Source organism: Bubalus kerabau, chromosome 1 (genome assembly GCF_029407905.1).
Source record: "Bubalus kerabau isolate K-KA32 ecotype Philippines breed swamp buffalo chromosome 1, PCC_UOA_SB_1v2, whole genome shotgun sequence".
Classification (NCBI taxonomy): Eukaryota; Metazoa; Chordata; class Mammalia; order Artiodactyla; family Bovidae; genus Bubalus; species Bubalus kerabau.
Window position 1 is genome coordinate 33,089,591 of NC_073624.1, and position 14,306 is coordinate 33,103,896.

A 14,306-nucleotide genomic window follows, 5' to 3' on the forward strand; every position below is an offset into this window, starting at 1 on the left:
AGGTCAGTGCTCCTCTACAGCTCTTATTGCTCTAATGTATTATATAACTACTCCAGTGATTTCCTTTGTTATTTAACAGTACCTCTTCCATTACTAGAATGAATATATGAATCTCTGCATCCCATGTTTGTTGCTAACGCATATAAAATGCCATGTTAAGAATTGCTTAAATTAATACTGATTAAGATCCCATAATAAAAAGGCAGAGCCTTTAAAAATGAAATGTTCTTGCTGTAGTGTTTATTTTTAAAATACTTTTTAAAAGTTGTTTCTTTTACCTGTAACTTTATGACCTACCTGCGTTTGATAAAATGATTGTTGGAAACTTGATAAATTGATAAACTTGATAGTTGATCATTGAAATTTGATAAACTCGATAAATTATTAGACAGCCAAAAATAAAGTTATGATTATAAACATTAGAAAACCAGCAATTGTAAGTATCCTTGTTAAACAATCCTTTTTTGCATTAGATTTCTGAAATGACATAAAATGCTATTTAAAAAAATAAAAGCCTGCTGCTGACTCAGTCAAAATATTTTTTTTTTAACTGTGTTTTTTGTTGCATTTGCTGGTATGAAGAGTTTACTTACAAAATAAATTAAAGCCTTCTCCTGACTCAGTCTAAATACTCTTTTTTAATTCTGTTTTTTTGTTGCACTTGCTGGTACTAAGAGGTTACTTCAAAATTAAAAAAGAAATGTCTCTGTACACATTGCTATATTTAAAATGGATACCTAACAAGGACCTACTGTATAGCACATGGAACTCTGCTCAGTATTATGTGGTAGCCTGGATGGCAGGGGAGTTTGGAGGAGAACGGATATATATATGCGTGGCTGAGTCCCTTCACTGTTCACCCGAAACTGTCACAACACTGTTAATCGGCTATACCCCAAAACAAAACTAAAAGTTTAAAAATAAATAAATAAGACAAATAAAAAAAATCAATGTCCCTGAGAGCTTTATGGTCTGCTATTATCAGATCAGATCAGATCAGTCACTCAGTCGTGTCCGATTCTTTGCGACCCCATGAATCACAGCACGCCAGGCCTCCCTGTCCATCACCAACTCCCGGAGTTCACTCAGACTCATGTCCGTCGAGTCAGTGATGCCATCCAGCCATCTCATCCTCTGTCGTCCCCTTCTCCTCCTGCCCCCAATCCCTCCCAGCATCAGAGTCTTTTCCAATGAGTCAACTCTTCGCATGAGGTGGCCAAAGTACTGGAGTTTCAGCTTTAGCATCATTCCTTCCAGAGAAATCCCAGGGCTGATCTCCTTCAGAATGGACTGGTTGGATCTCCTTGCAGTCCAAGGGACTCTCAAGAGTCTTCTCCAACACCACAGTTCAAAAGCATCAATTCTTCAGCGCTCAGCCTTCTTCACAGTCCAACTCTCACATCCATACATGACCACAGGAAAAACCATAGCCTTGACTAGACGGACCTTTGTTGGCAAAGTAATGTCTCTGCTTTTGAATATGCTATCTAGGTTGGTCAAAACTTTCCTTCCAAGGAGGAAGTGTCTTTTAATTTCATGGCTGCAATCATCATCTGCAGGGATTTTGGAGCCCAGAAAAATAAAGTCTGACACTGTTTCCACTGTTTCCCCATCTATTTCCCATGAAGTGATGGGACTGGATGCCATGATCTTCGTTTTCTGAATGTTGAGCTTTAAGCCAACTTTTTCACTCTCCACTTTCACTTTCATCAAGAGCCGTTTTAGTTCCTCTTCACTTTCTGCCATAAGGGTGGTGTCATCTGCATATCTGAGGTGATTGATATTTCTCCCGGCAATCTTGATTCCAGCTTGTGTTTCTTCCAGTCCAGCATTTCCTATGATGTACTCTGCATATAAGTTAAATAAGCAGGGTGACAATATACAGCCTTGACATTCTCCCTTTCCTTTTTGGAACCAGTCTGTTGTTCCATGTACAGTTCTGACTGTTGCTTCCTGACCTGCATACAGATTTCTCAAGAGGCAGATCAGGTGGTCTGGTATTCCCATCACTTTCAGAATTTTCCACAGTTTATTGTGATCCACACAGTCAAAGGCTTTAGCATAGTCAATAAAGCAGAAAGAGATGTTTTTCTGGAACTCTCTTGCTTTTTCCATGATCCAGCGGATGTTGGCAAGTTGATCTCTGGTTCCTCTGCCTTTTCTAAAACAAGCTTGAACATCAGGAAGTTCACGGTTCACATATTGCTGAAGCCTGGCTTGGAGAATTTTAAGCATTACCTTACTAGCGTGTGAGATGAGTGCAATTGTGCGGTAGTTTGAGCATTCTTTGGCATTGCCTTGCTTTGGGATTGGAATGAAAACTGACCTTTTCCAGTCCTGTGGCCACTGCTGAGTTTTCCAAATTTGCTGGCATATTGAGTGCAGCACTTTCACAGCATCATCTTTCAGGACCTGAAACAGCTCAACTGGAATTCCATCACCTCCACTAGCTTTGTTCGTAGTGATGCTTTCTAAGGCCCACTTGACTTCACATTCCCGGATGTCTGGCTCTAGGTCAGTGATCACACCATCGTGATTATCTGGGTCGTGAATATCTTCTTTGTACAGTTCTTCTGTGTATTCTTGCCATCTCTTCTTAATATCTTCTGCTTCTATTAGGTCCATACCATTTCTGTCCTTTATCAAGCCCATCTTTGCATGAAATGTTCCTTTGGCATCTCTGATTTTCTTGAAGAGATCTCTAGTCTTTCCCATTCTGTTGTTTTCCTCTATTTCTTTGCATTGATCGCTGAGGAAGGCTTTCTTATCTCTTCTTGCTGTTCTTTGGAACTCTGCATTCAGATGTTTATATCCTTCCTTTTCTCCTTTGCTTTTCGCTTCTCTTCTTTTCACAGCTATTTGTAAGGCCTCCTCAGAGAGCCATTTTGCTTTTTTGCATTTCTTTTCCATGGGGATGGTCTTGATCCCTGTCTCCTGTACAATGTCACGAACCTCATTTCGTAGCTCATCAGGCACTCTATCTATCAGATCTAGGCCCTTAAATCTATTTCTCACTTCCACTGTATAATCATAAGGGATTTGATTTAGGTCATACCTGAATGGTCTAGTGGGTTTCCCTACTTTCTTCAATTTAAGTCTGAATTTGGCAATAAGGAGTTCATGGTCTGAGCCACAGTCAGCTCCTGGACTTGTTTTTGTTGACTGTATAGAGCTTCTCCATCTTTGGCTGCAAAGAATATAATCAATCTGATTTCAGTGTTGACGATCTGGTGATGTCCATGAATAGAGTCTTCTCTCGTGTTGTTGGAAGAGGGTGTTTGTTATGACCAGTGCATTTTCTTGGCAAAACTTATTAGTCTTTGCCCTGCTTCATTGCGTATTCCAAGGCCAAATTTGCCTGTTACTCCAGGTGTTTTTTGACTTCCTACTTTTGCATTCCAGTCCCCTATAATGAAAAGGACATCTTTTTGGGGTGTTAGTTCTAAAAGGTCTTGTAGGTCTTCATAGAACCGTTCAACTTCAGCTTCTTCAGTGTTACTGGTTGGGGCATAGACTTGGATTACTGTGATATTGAATGGTTTGCCTTGGAAATGAACAGAGATCATTCTGTCATTTTTGAGATTGCATCCAAGTACTGCATTTAGGACTCTTTTGTTGACCATGATGGCTTCTCCATTTCTTCTGAGGGATTAGTAGATATAATGGTCATCTGAGTTAAATTCACCCATTCCAGTCCATTTCAATTCGCTGATTCCTAGAATGTCGACATTCACTCTTGCCATCTCTTGTTTGACCACTTCCAATTTGCCTTGATTCATGGACCTGACATTCCAGGTTCCTATGCAATATTGCTCTTTACAGCATCAGACCTTCTTTCTATCACCAGTCACATCCACAACTGGGTATTGTTTTTGCTTTGGCTCCATCCCTTCATTCTTTCTGGAGTTATTTCTCCACTGATCTCCAGTAACATATTGGGCACCTACTGACCTGGGGAGTTTCTCTTTCAGTATCCTATCATTTTGCCTTTTCATACTGTTCATGGGGTTCTCAAAGCAAGAATACTGAAGTGGTTTGCCATTCCCTTCTCCAATGGACCACATTCTGTCAGATCTCTCCATCATGACCCACCCATCTTGGGTTGCCCCACGGGCATGGCTTAGTTTCTTTGAGCTATTATCAGTGAGCTTATGTTAAATGTATATGCCCTTTATTCTGTTTAAGTGGCTTTCAGCAAATCTTAGTCACATTTTTATACAGAATACTGCAAAATCAATATGTCCTATTAATTCTGTCTTTATTTAAAAGACTATAGACTTCTGGAAATTATGTACTGTATAGCAACTTATTGTCTTTGTTTAATTAATTGGACTTTTCTGGCAGAGGTTCCACATGTGTGATGTTCCCCCCACCCCTTTTTTTGAAGGAACCTGCAGTACTAGAAATGAAATGAAATATTTTGCTCTAAGTCAAATTCCTACAGGTATCTGCTTTTCCCTGACTGTGAGTTCCATAATTTTGGAAGTATCATTAACTCATATCAATGGCTATTATGCTGCATTATGCATTGCTCAGGGCTCAGCTTTTATTTTTAAAAACTAAAAAAAAAAGAAGCATTTCAATCTTAGCGACAATCCAGCTCACTGACTTAATTGCTACATTAAAATTTCTCCTCATAAAATTTACCTTAGATTATCATCTTTAGAGTTTGTTATTGTTGTTTGGTTGGTTGGTTTTTTTCTCAGAGGGGAGGGTATAGAGAAAACAGATGTTAGTTATAATGATTTTATGTCATGAGTTACATTTTGAAATAAATGAGTGATTGAATTCTATTTGTGATATTCAACTATTAGCCCCCTTTCAAAGTGGATGTAAGCTCAACATTTTGAGAATCCCATGGACAGAGGAGCTTGGCAGGCTATGGTCCATAGGGTCTCAAAGAGCTGGACACCACTGAAGCAACTTAGCACACATGCAAGGTACAATTAAATTAATCTGTTAAACTTACTCAGTTAAAAATTTTCCCATAATAGTCTACATTAAATAACAGCATTGCATGTCACATCTATATCAACTCCCCAATCAAGTCTGGTGGGCTACAGACCATGGGGTCGCAAAGAGTCAGATACGACTTCACTTTCACTTTCACTTTCAATCTATCTTTCAAGAGTTAATTAAATTTTAATGAGCTCATATAGTAGTCAAGGACATTGTATATAGCAGTACACAATTCCCAGGTATAAGACAAGAAAAATTAACGTATAGTAACCTAACGCCTTCTGGTGCTGAGGAATAGGATAGAGTTAGGGTTACTATGTCACTTACTCCAACCAGGAGACTTTTGAGAAGGAAAGGGTTTATTACATTGATACAATAAATATAAATAGTTGATGTTATTGTAAAGTTTACTCATTATATTCATTAACAAAGTGAAACATTTGAACACATTCAGCATTCTTTCCTTCCTTGGCATTCATAGACCAAAAGAAATCTAAATATATAAAGGTTAGGAATGCCTTATGCCATGGAATGTAACAAATACTTCCCCTGGCCTCTCATAATTACCCTGTGAAAATAATTAGTTTTTCTTTATTGATGTAACTGGTGATATCAACAGTAAATATTTGTGACTAAGCTTATTCCAACTCTTCTTGTGCCTGTGGTACATGAAATCATAGGTGCTATTGAGTAGCCTTCCAAATACTTTTATGTACATGCTACAAATTAAATTTTATTGAAGATTTAGAAATACAAATGATCCTACGTTTCCTATTGCAATACTGACCCAGAACAAAGAATTTATTTTCTAAAACTTCCAGAAATTCTCTTGAGCATTGTGAGAGAACATTCTGCAATAAGCCTCTTACTCCTCTGAAGCCTGAATATCATTGCTGTTCAGTCACTAAGTCATCTCCAACTCTTAGAGACCCCATGGACTATATAGCACACTAGGCTCCTCTGTCCTCAACTATCTCCTGAAGTTTGCTGAAATTCATGTCCATTGAATCAATGACTCTATCTAACCATCTCATCCTCTGCCCCACCCACTTCTCCTCCTACCCTCAATATTTCCCAGCATCGGGGTCTTTCTTTTGCAATGAGTCAGTTCTTTGCATCAGGTAGCCAATGTATTGGAGCTTTAGTTTTAGCAGCAGTCCTTCCAATGAATATTCAAGGTTTATTTCCTTTAGGACAAAGGAATTAGTTTGGTCAAACCAGTCAGTCTTGAATATTATTACCTGGTAATATTATGCTGAAATGAAAGAATCAGCTCAGTTCAGTTCAGTTGCTCAGACGTGTTAAGAGTAGAAATGCCTGTGAGTCTAAACCTCCTTTGGCTGAGTGCAGGGAGAGCTTTTCATATAAAGCAGAAGTAAGTTTTCTTTTTCTACCCATTATCCTCCCTTTTACACACACATAACCCACAGTGATGGAAAAATCCATCTTCCTTACACTCACTGAATGTGTAATAGATACTGTTAGTGTTCACCAACATCCTCTTCTTCCTGAGCATACAAGGGCATATAGTTCTCAGCTCCCTCATATTCCGGTGGTGCCATGAGGTTCATTCTGGCCAACCAAATATTAGCAGAAATGATGTGTTTCACATCTAGGCTGACAATATGTTAAAAAATCTATGGGAAAATTTTCAGTCTTTCTCTTTCCTTTGCTACTGCAGTTCCTGATGAGGTGTCCCTCTAGCTGGGACTCTGAATGGCTTCATGGAGAAAAAGATTCCCTCTCATCTGTCTTGGACATGGAGTGCGACCAAGAAATAAACTTCTGTGACATTATCTACAGCCTACCAAAACACACACACACAATAACCAAAATCAATCAGTTAGGTAACCATCATGATACCTAACTACCCTGTTAATACTTCTCTCCTGACTCCACGATATCTAATAGTAGCAGAACCATTCTTCCACTGTAATTCAGCCTTGAATCTTCAAATTATCACCAACTGCTCTAAGTCCTTGTCCCACACATTCAAATTAGTCATCAAGACACAGATACTCTAAAGTACCTTCCTGTTACTAAGATATGTTCCTCCTTTCTTCTCCCAGTGCCAGTAATATAGCTCCAGTCCTCTTTACTGCAAGCCAGGACTCCTGCAACAGGCTGCTAAAATAGTTCTCCAACCTCCAATATTTACTGCTATTCTATACGTTGATACAGAACAAGTTCCAAATGCACATTTCTTACTGAATCAATCTTTCTATACAAAATTTTTCAAAGCCTTGTTATTATCTACAAAAATACATCAATTCCTTTTGCCTGACATTTAAGTCCTTTCACAAAATAACCCCTATCCTCTTTTTCAGCTTCTCCCCACATCATTTCATTTCCTATTCCTACGCTGAACCAAATTCTCTGGTTGCTTTAGTTGTTTCTCTTTAACTGATATCATCACATTTCCTCTTATTTCCCAGGCTCTGGCTCATTCCTCCATTCCCTCCAAATTGAACGACTATCCTGTGGTGCAACCTTTTGAAGTCCTTCAATAACAAGCTCAAGAATCTTTCATCATTACCCTGCTGCTGCTACTGCTGCTAAGTCGCTTCAGTCGTGTCCAACTCTGTGCGACCCCATTGACGGCAGCCCACCAGGCTCCCCCGTCCCTGGGATTCTCCAGGCAAGAACACTGGAGTGGGTTGCCATTTCCTTCTCCAATGCATGAAAGTGAAAAGTGAAAGTCGTGCAGTCATGTCCGACTCTTCGCGACGCCATGGACTGCAGCCTACCAGACTTCTGCGTCCATGGGATTTTCCAGGCAAGAGTACTGGAGTGGGGTGCCTGCCCTACTGAATATGATTTCCCCACTCACTGAGGTCTCCTCACACTGTGAATATTCAAAAGAAGTTTGATATTAGAGTATTATATTATTACTATTTTATTTTCATAAAATACTGTATGATAATTATATTATTGCTGTATTATTTGTGTGAACGACACAGTAATCTTCAATACTGCTAGGTTCCTAAGGACAAGAGACTGGAACTTAGTCATTTTCCATTCCACAAATTACTTCACAATCAAGAAGTTAAGCCTATCTACATAATCTGGAAAATTTGGACTACTTGAGCACTTCCCATATTCTGTTCTTGATATTGTGCTGGCATACAGCTAAACAACCCATCTTCTGAAAATAACTTGATATTTACCACCAACATCTTTTGGTTGACAACAAATCAAGCAACTGTGCTTTCTAAACATATCATAAAGATTATAGAAGAACACATTATATCCCAGTGGTGTTTTACCATGTAACTAAAAGTAATTGATAAATTGCTGTGAAATGTATCTTCATTAACAGGTTTTCTTGATTTGAAATACAAAACCATTTATGAAATGAATACCATCTCCAAATAAACTAAATATTGTACTCTACAATATTTAAATTCTATAGCATAATTATCAAAATAAAGATACTAAATTTTCATAATAAGTAGGATTAAATTCCATAAATAAAAGGTTTTCGGGGGGAATGAGATAGGAGCAAATGGTCATGTTTCTCACTTTATTGGAAGAACAGTGCTCTTGCATTGGAAAAATAATGTACGCTAGCATACATTCCTTCCCCTTGATTGATTTACAACGCAAGTTTAATTCATGAACAAATTTTATAAACAAAATTAAATCTTTGCCTATTGACAAAACTTTGAAAATTAATTTTTGATCTTTTTTGTGAAGACAAAGTGATATACATTGGTCAGTCATCTACATGCTGCTCTTTAATCTATACTTTTTGAGAAAGTTTCTGCTTTGAAACATCTATTAATAGAGCACAATAAGATATCAAAAACACAGTGAGTCACACTTCTGTGAATTTTCAACAGGACAAATAAAGACACAGAACACACCTGAAATTCATTTGCTATACTCAAACATGCCTTAATAATTAAACTTAAGAGTTATGGTCAAACAAGAGAGAAATGGATTAAGCATATTAAGTATATTTATCAATTTAGAAGCCAAACAGAAGCTTAGAGTTTACATATTGACAACCAAATGCTTTTCTGTGAAACAACTTGTGAGTGAGTTAAAATAGCTTTATCATTTGGCTTGCAATTAATATTCTTAAAGTTACAAAGATTTTCACACTCCATATTATCTGGAATTAGGAAAACTCTCAATAATTTCTTAGAAAATTAAATTATGCTGTGAGAGTTATTCACTTAGCAACTAATATTAATAGTTTTCTTTTTATACTTAGGGAGAAATCCTTTATTACACAGTGACTTTTTTCTGCTAAAGAAATCACTGAGTAACAAGATTCAGTGGAAAATTTCATTGTGCATTCAAGGTCTGTTCTACTTCTGGGCATCTTCTAATGGTTTGAGATACAGCTTTGCTGGGATGAAGTAAACAATGGTAGCTTCTTCAAAACTTGCAGTCAAATTCTTCACCTCTTCTTTATTGTATAAGAGGTGTCAATAGCACTCCTGATCATTTCAAATCTGCTGTTTCTTCTTGCGGCTTCCCTAATGGCTCAGGTCGTTAAGAATCTGCCTGTAATGCAGGAGACCCAGGTTCGATCCCTTTGTTGGGAAGAGTCCCTGGAGAAGAAAATTGCTACCCACTCCAGTATTCTTGCCTGGAGAATTCTATGGACAGATCTCCTTCAGAATGGACTGGTTGGATCTCCTTGCAGTCCAAGGGACTCTCAAGAGTCTTCTCCAACACCACAGTTCAAAAGCATCAATTCTTCAGCGCTCAGCCTTCTTCACAGTCCCACTCTCACATCCATACATGACCACGGGAAAAACCATAGCCTTGACTAGACGAACCTTTGTTGGCAAAGTAATGTCTCTGCTTTTGAATATGCTATCTAGGTTGGTCAAAACTTTCCTTCCAAGGAGGAAGTGTCTTTTAATTTCATGGCTGCAATCACCATCTGCAGTGATTTTGGAGCCCAGAAAAATAAAGTCTGACACTGTTTCCACTGTTTCCCCATCTATTTCCCATGAAGTGATGGGACCGGATGCCATGATCTTCGTTTTCTGAATGTTGAGCTTTAATCCAACGTTTCACTCTCCACTTTCACCTTCATCAAGAGGCTTTTTAGTTCCTCTTCACTTTCTGCCATAAAGGTGGTGTCATCTGCATATCTGAGGTGATTGATATTTCTCCCGGCAATCTTGATTGCAGCTTGTCCTTCTTCCAGTCCAGCATTTCTCATGATGTATTCTGCATATAAGTTAAATAAGAAGGGTGATAATATACAGCCTTGATGTACTCCTTTTCCTATTTGGAACCAGTCTGTTGTTCCATGTACAGTTCTAACTGTTGCTTCCTGACCTGCATACAGATTTCTCAAGAGGCAGGTCAGGTGGTCTGGTATTTCCATCTCTTTCAGAATTTTCCACAGTTTATTGTGATCCACACAGTCAAAGGCTTTAGCATAGTCAATAAAGCAGAAAGAGATGTTTTTCTGGAACTTTCTTTCTTTTTCCATGATCCAGCAGATGTTCGCAATTTGATCTCTGGTTCCTCTGCCTTTTCTAAAACCAGCTTGAACATCAGGAAGTTCACGGTTCACATATTGCTGAAGCCTGGCTTGGAGAATTTTGAGCATTACTTTACTAGCATGTGAGATGAGTGCAATTGTGCGGTAGTTTGAGAATTCTTTGGCATTGCCTTTCTTTGGGATTGGAATGAAAACGGACCTTTTCCAGTCCTGTGGCCACTGCTGAGTTTTCCAAATTTGCTGGCATATTGAGTGCAGCACTTTCACAGCATCATCTTTCAGGACCTGAAACAGCTCAACTGGAATTCCATCACCTCCACTAGCTTTGTTCGTAGTGATGCTTTCTAAGGCCCACTTGACTTCACATTCCCGGATGTCTGGCTCTAGGTCAGTGATCACACCATCGTGATTATCTGGGTTGTGAAGATCTTCTTTGTACAGTTCTTCTGTGTATTCTTGCCATCTCTTCTTAATATCTTCTGCTTCTATTAGGTCCATACCATTTCTGTCCTTTATCAAGCCCATCTTTGCATGAAATGTTCCCTTGGTATCTCTAATTTTCTTGAAGAGATCTCTAGTCTTTCCCATTCTGTTGTTTTCCTCTATTTCTTTGCATTGATCACTGAAGAAGGCTTTCTTATCTCTTCTTGCTGTTCTTTGGAACTCTGCATTCAGATGCTTATATCTTTCCTTTTCTCCTTTGCTTTTCACTTCCCTTCTTTCCACAGCTATTTGTAAGGCCTCCCCAGACAGCCATTTTGCTTTTTTGCATGTCTTTTCCATGGGGATGGTCTTGATCCCTGTCTCCTGTACAATGTCACGTACCTCATTCCATAGTTCATCAGGCACTCTATCAGATCTAGGCCCTTAAATCTATTTCTCACTTCCACTGTATAATCATAAGGGATTTGATTTATATGTCTTAGGAAAGATACTATATTTCTCCTGGGATGGGGTAGAAAATCTTTCTCTTTCTCAGAGGAGGGAAACTCCATTTTGCTGTTAGTTACCATGCTTTGGAAGATGAGAGATTTGTGTTTGTTCTATAGCAAAGCGACTTGGGCGAACCAAGCGACAGCCAGTAAGGGTGTATCCTAAATGTGTGTGTAGCCTGGAGTCATATCGACTTGCGTGACTACGATCAAGTTACCCTGGACTTCTGTCTCCTCTTGTGTGATATGAACAGAATAACTCAGAGATTGACTGCTGCTGCTACTTTATTTTTTTTTTTTCATTTTATTTTTTATTTTTTTTAATTTTATTTTATTTTTAAACTGTACAAAATTATATTAGTTTTGCCAAATATCAAAATGAATCTGCCACAGGTATACATGTGTTCCCCATCCTGAACCCTCCTCCCTCCTCCCTCCCCATACCATCCCTCTGGGTCGTCACAGTGCACCAGCCCCAAGCATCCAGTATCGTGCATCAAACCTGGACTGGCAACTTGTTTCATACATGATATTTTACATGTTTCAATGCAATTCTCCCAAATCTTCCCACCCTCTCCCTCTCCAACAGAGTCCATAAGACTGTTCTATACATCAGTGTCTCTTTTGCTGTCTCATACACGGGGTTATTGTTACCATCTTTCTAAATTCCATATATATGCATTAGTATACTGTATTGGTGTTTTTCTTTATGGCTTACTTCACTCTGTAGAATAGGCTCCAGTTTCATCCACCTCATTAGAACTGATTCAAAGGTATTCTTTTTAATGGCTGAGTAATACTCCATTGTGTATATGTACCACAGCTCTCTTATCCATTCATCTGCTGATGGACATCTAGGTTGCTTCCATGCCCTGGCTATTATAAACAGTGCTGCGATGAACATTGGGGTACACGTGTCTCTTTCCCTTCTGGTTTCCTCAGTGTGTATGCCCAGCAGTGGGATTGCTGGATCATAAGGCAGTTCTATTTCCAGTTTTTTAAGGAATCTCCACACTGTTCTCCATAGTGGCTGTACTAGTTTGCATTCCCACCAACAGTGTAAGAGGGTTCCCTTTTCTCCATACCCTCTCCAGCATTTATTGCTTGTAGACTTTTGGATCACAGCCATTCTGACTGGCGCTAAATGGTACCTCATAGTGGCTTTGATTTGCATTTCTCTGATAATGAGTGATGTTGAGCATCTTTTCATGTGTTTGTTAGCCATCTGTATGTCTTCTTTGGAGAGATGTCTATTTAGTTCTTTGGCCCATTTTTTGATTGGGTCATTTATTTTTCTGGAGTTGAGCTGTAGGAGTTGCTTGTATATTCTTGAGATTAGTTGTTTGTCAGTTGCTTCACTTGCTATTATTTTCTCCCATTCTGAAGGCTGCCTTTTCACCTTGCTAATAGTTTCCTTTGTTGTGCAGAAGCTTTTAAGGTTAATTAGGTCCCATTTGTTTATTTTTGCTTTTATTTCCAATTTTCTGGGAGGTGGGTCAGAGAAGATCCTGCTGTGATGTATGTCAGAGAGTGTTTTGCCAATGTTCTCCTCTAGGAGTTTTATACGTTTAGATCTTTAATCCATTTTGAGTTTATTTTTGTGTATGGTGTTAGAAAGTGTTCTAGTTTCATTCTTTTACAAGTGGTTGACCAGTTTTCCCAGTACCACTTGTTAAACAGATTGTCTTTAATCCATTGTATATTCTTGCCTCCTTTGTCAAAGATAAGGTGTCCATATGTGCGTGGATTTATCTCTGGGCTTTCTATTTTGTTCCATTGATCTATATTTCTGTCTTTGTGCCAGTACCATACTGTCTTGATAACTGTGGCTTTGTAGTAGAGCCTGAAGTCAGGTAGGTTGATTCCTCCAGTTCCATTCTTCTTTCTCAAGATAGCTATGGTTATTCGAGGTTTTTTGTATTTCCATACAAATTGTGAAATTATTTGTTCTAGCTCTGTGAAGAATACCATTGGTAGCTTAATAGGGGTTGCATTGAATCTATAGATTGCTTTGAGTAGTATACTCATTTTCACTATATTGATTCTTCCAATCCATGAACATGGTATATTTCTCCATCTAAGAAAATATGGAACGCTTCACAAATTTGCGTGTCATCCTTGAGCAGGGGCCATGCTAATCTTCTCTGTATCGTTCCAATTTTAGTATATGTGCTGCTGAAGCGAGCACTGCTGCTGCTACTTTAGTCTCTCAGTCATGTCCGACTCTTTGCGACCCCATGGACTGTAGCCCACCAGGCTCCTCTGTTCATGGGGATTCTCCAGCAAGAATACTGGAGTGGGTTGCCATGCCCCTCTCAAGGGGATCTTCCCAACCCAGGGATCAAATCCAGGTCTCCCACATTCAGGTGGATTCTTAACCATCTGAGCCACCAAAGAGATTAGCAGTGAGGAAGAAATGAGATTGTCTCAATGATGAGAATAGCAAAGACTTTGGCTGCAAATTTGCCCTATAATAAATGCTGGTTCCCCCTTTCCCCTTGTAAAGGAAGGTCCCTCTTTCTCCCTGTGATGTGTTTCCCACAGGGTCACCTTGCCACAGCACATTGCGTTGGATCACACTTTGGAAGAGGGTGGTATCTGCCCACTGCAGAGCTCAGGAAGGTGTTTGAGGTAGAAGTTAATATATTATCTTAATAATAGAGATTCTACCCTACCTTTGAATTCCCCTTTCTATTTTTTATCTCAGCTTGTACTTGGCAGGGTTCCAATAGTACCTATTAATTTCTGAGCCCCAGTGCCTTCCCATTTAGAGCTTCATTTATGGTAGTCTCACTATGTGCCAGATGCTGTTTTAAACTCATTCAAATTCATATGCATTTACTCCTCATAAAACCCTGTGAAATGAAGTTAGTTCCAATTATAAAATAAGCTGCAATGATGTAATGAACTGCACAGTGACTAAATAATAATATATTGCACAT

At 38.9% G+C, this 14,306-nt stretch overlaps 1 non-coding gene across 1 annotated transcript; it reads right to left on the reverse strand.

Annotated features, from left to right (window-relative positions):
* Positions 1-13,445: 13,445 nt before the first annotated feature.
* On the reverse strand, positions 13,446-13,552 carry LOC129642460 (U6 spliceosomal RNA). The gene has a single exon (XR_008709730.1). It is a non-coding gene; the product is annotated as a U6 spliceosomal RNA (small nuclear RNA).
* Between the last annotated feature and the right edge of the window lie 754 nt (positions 13,553-14,306).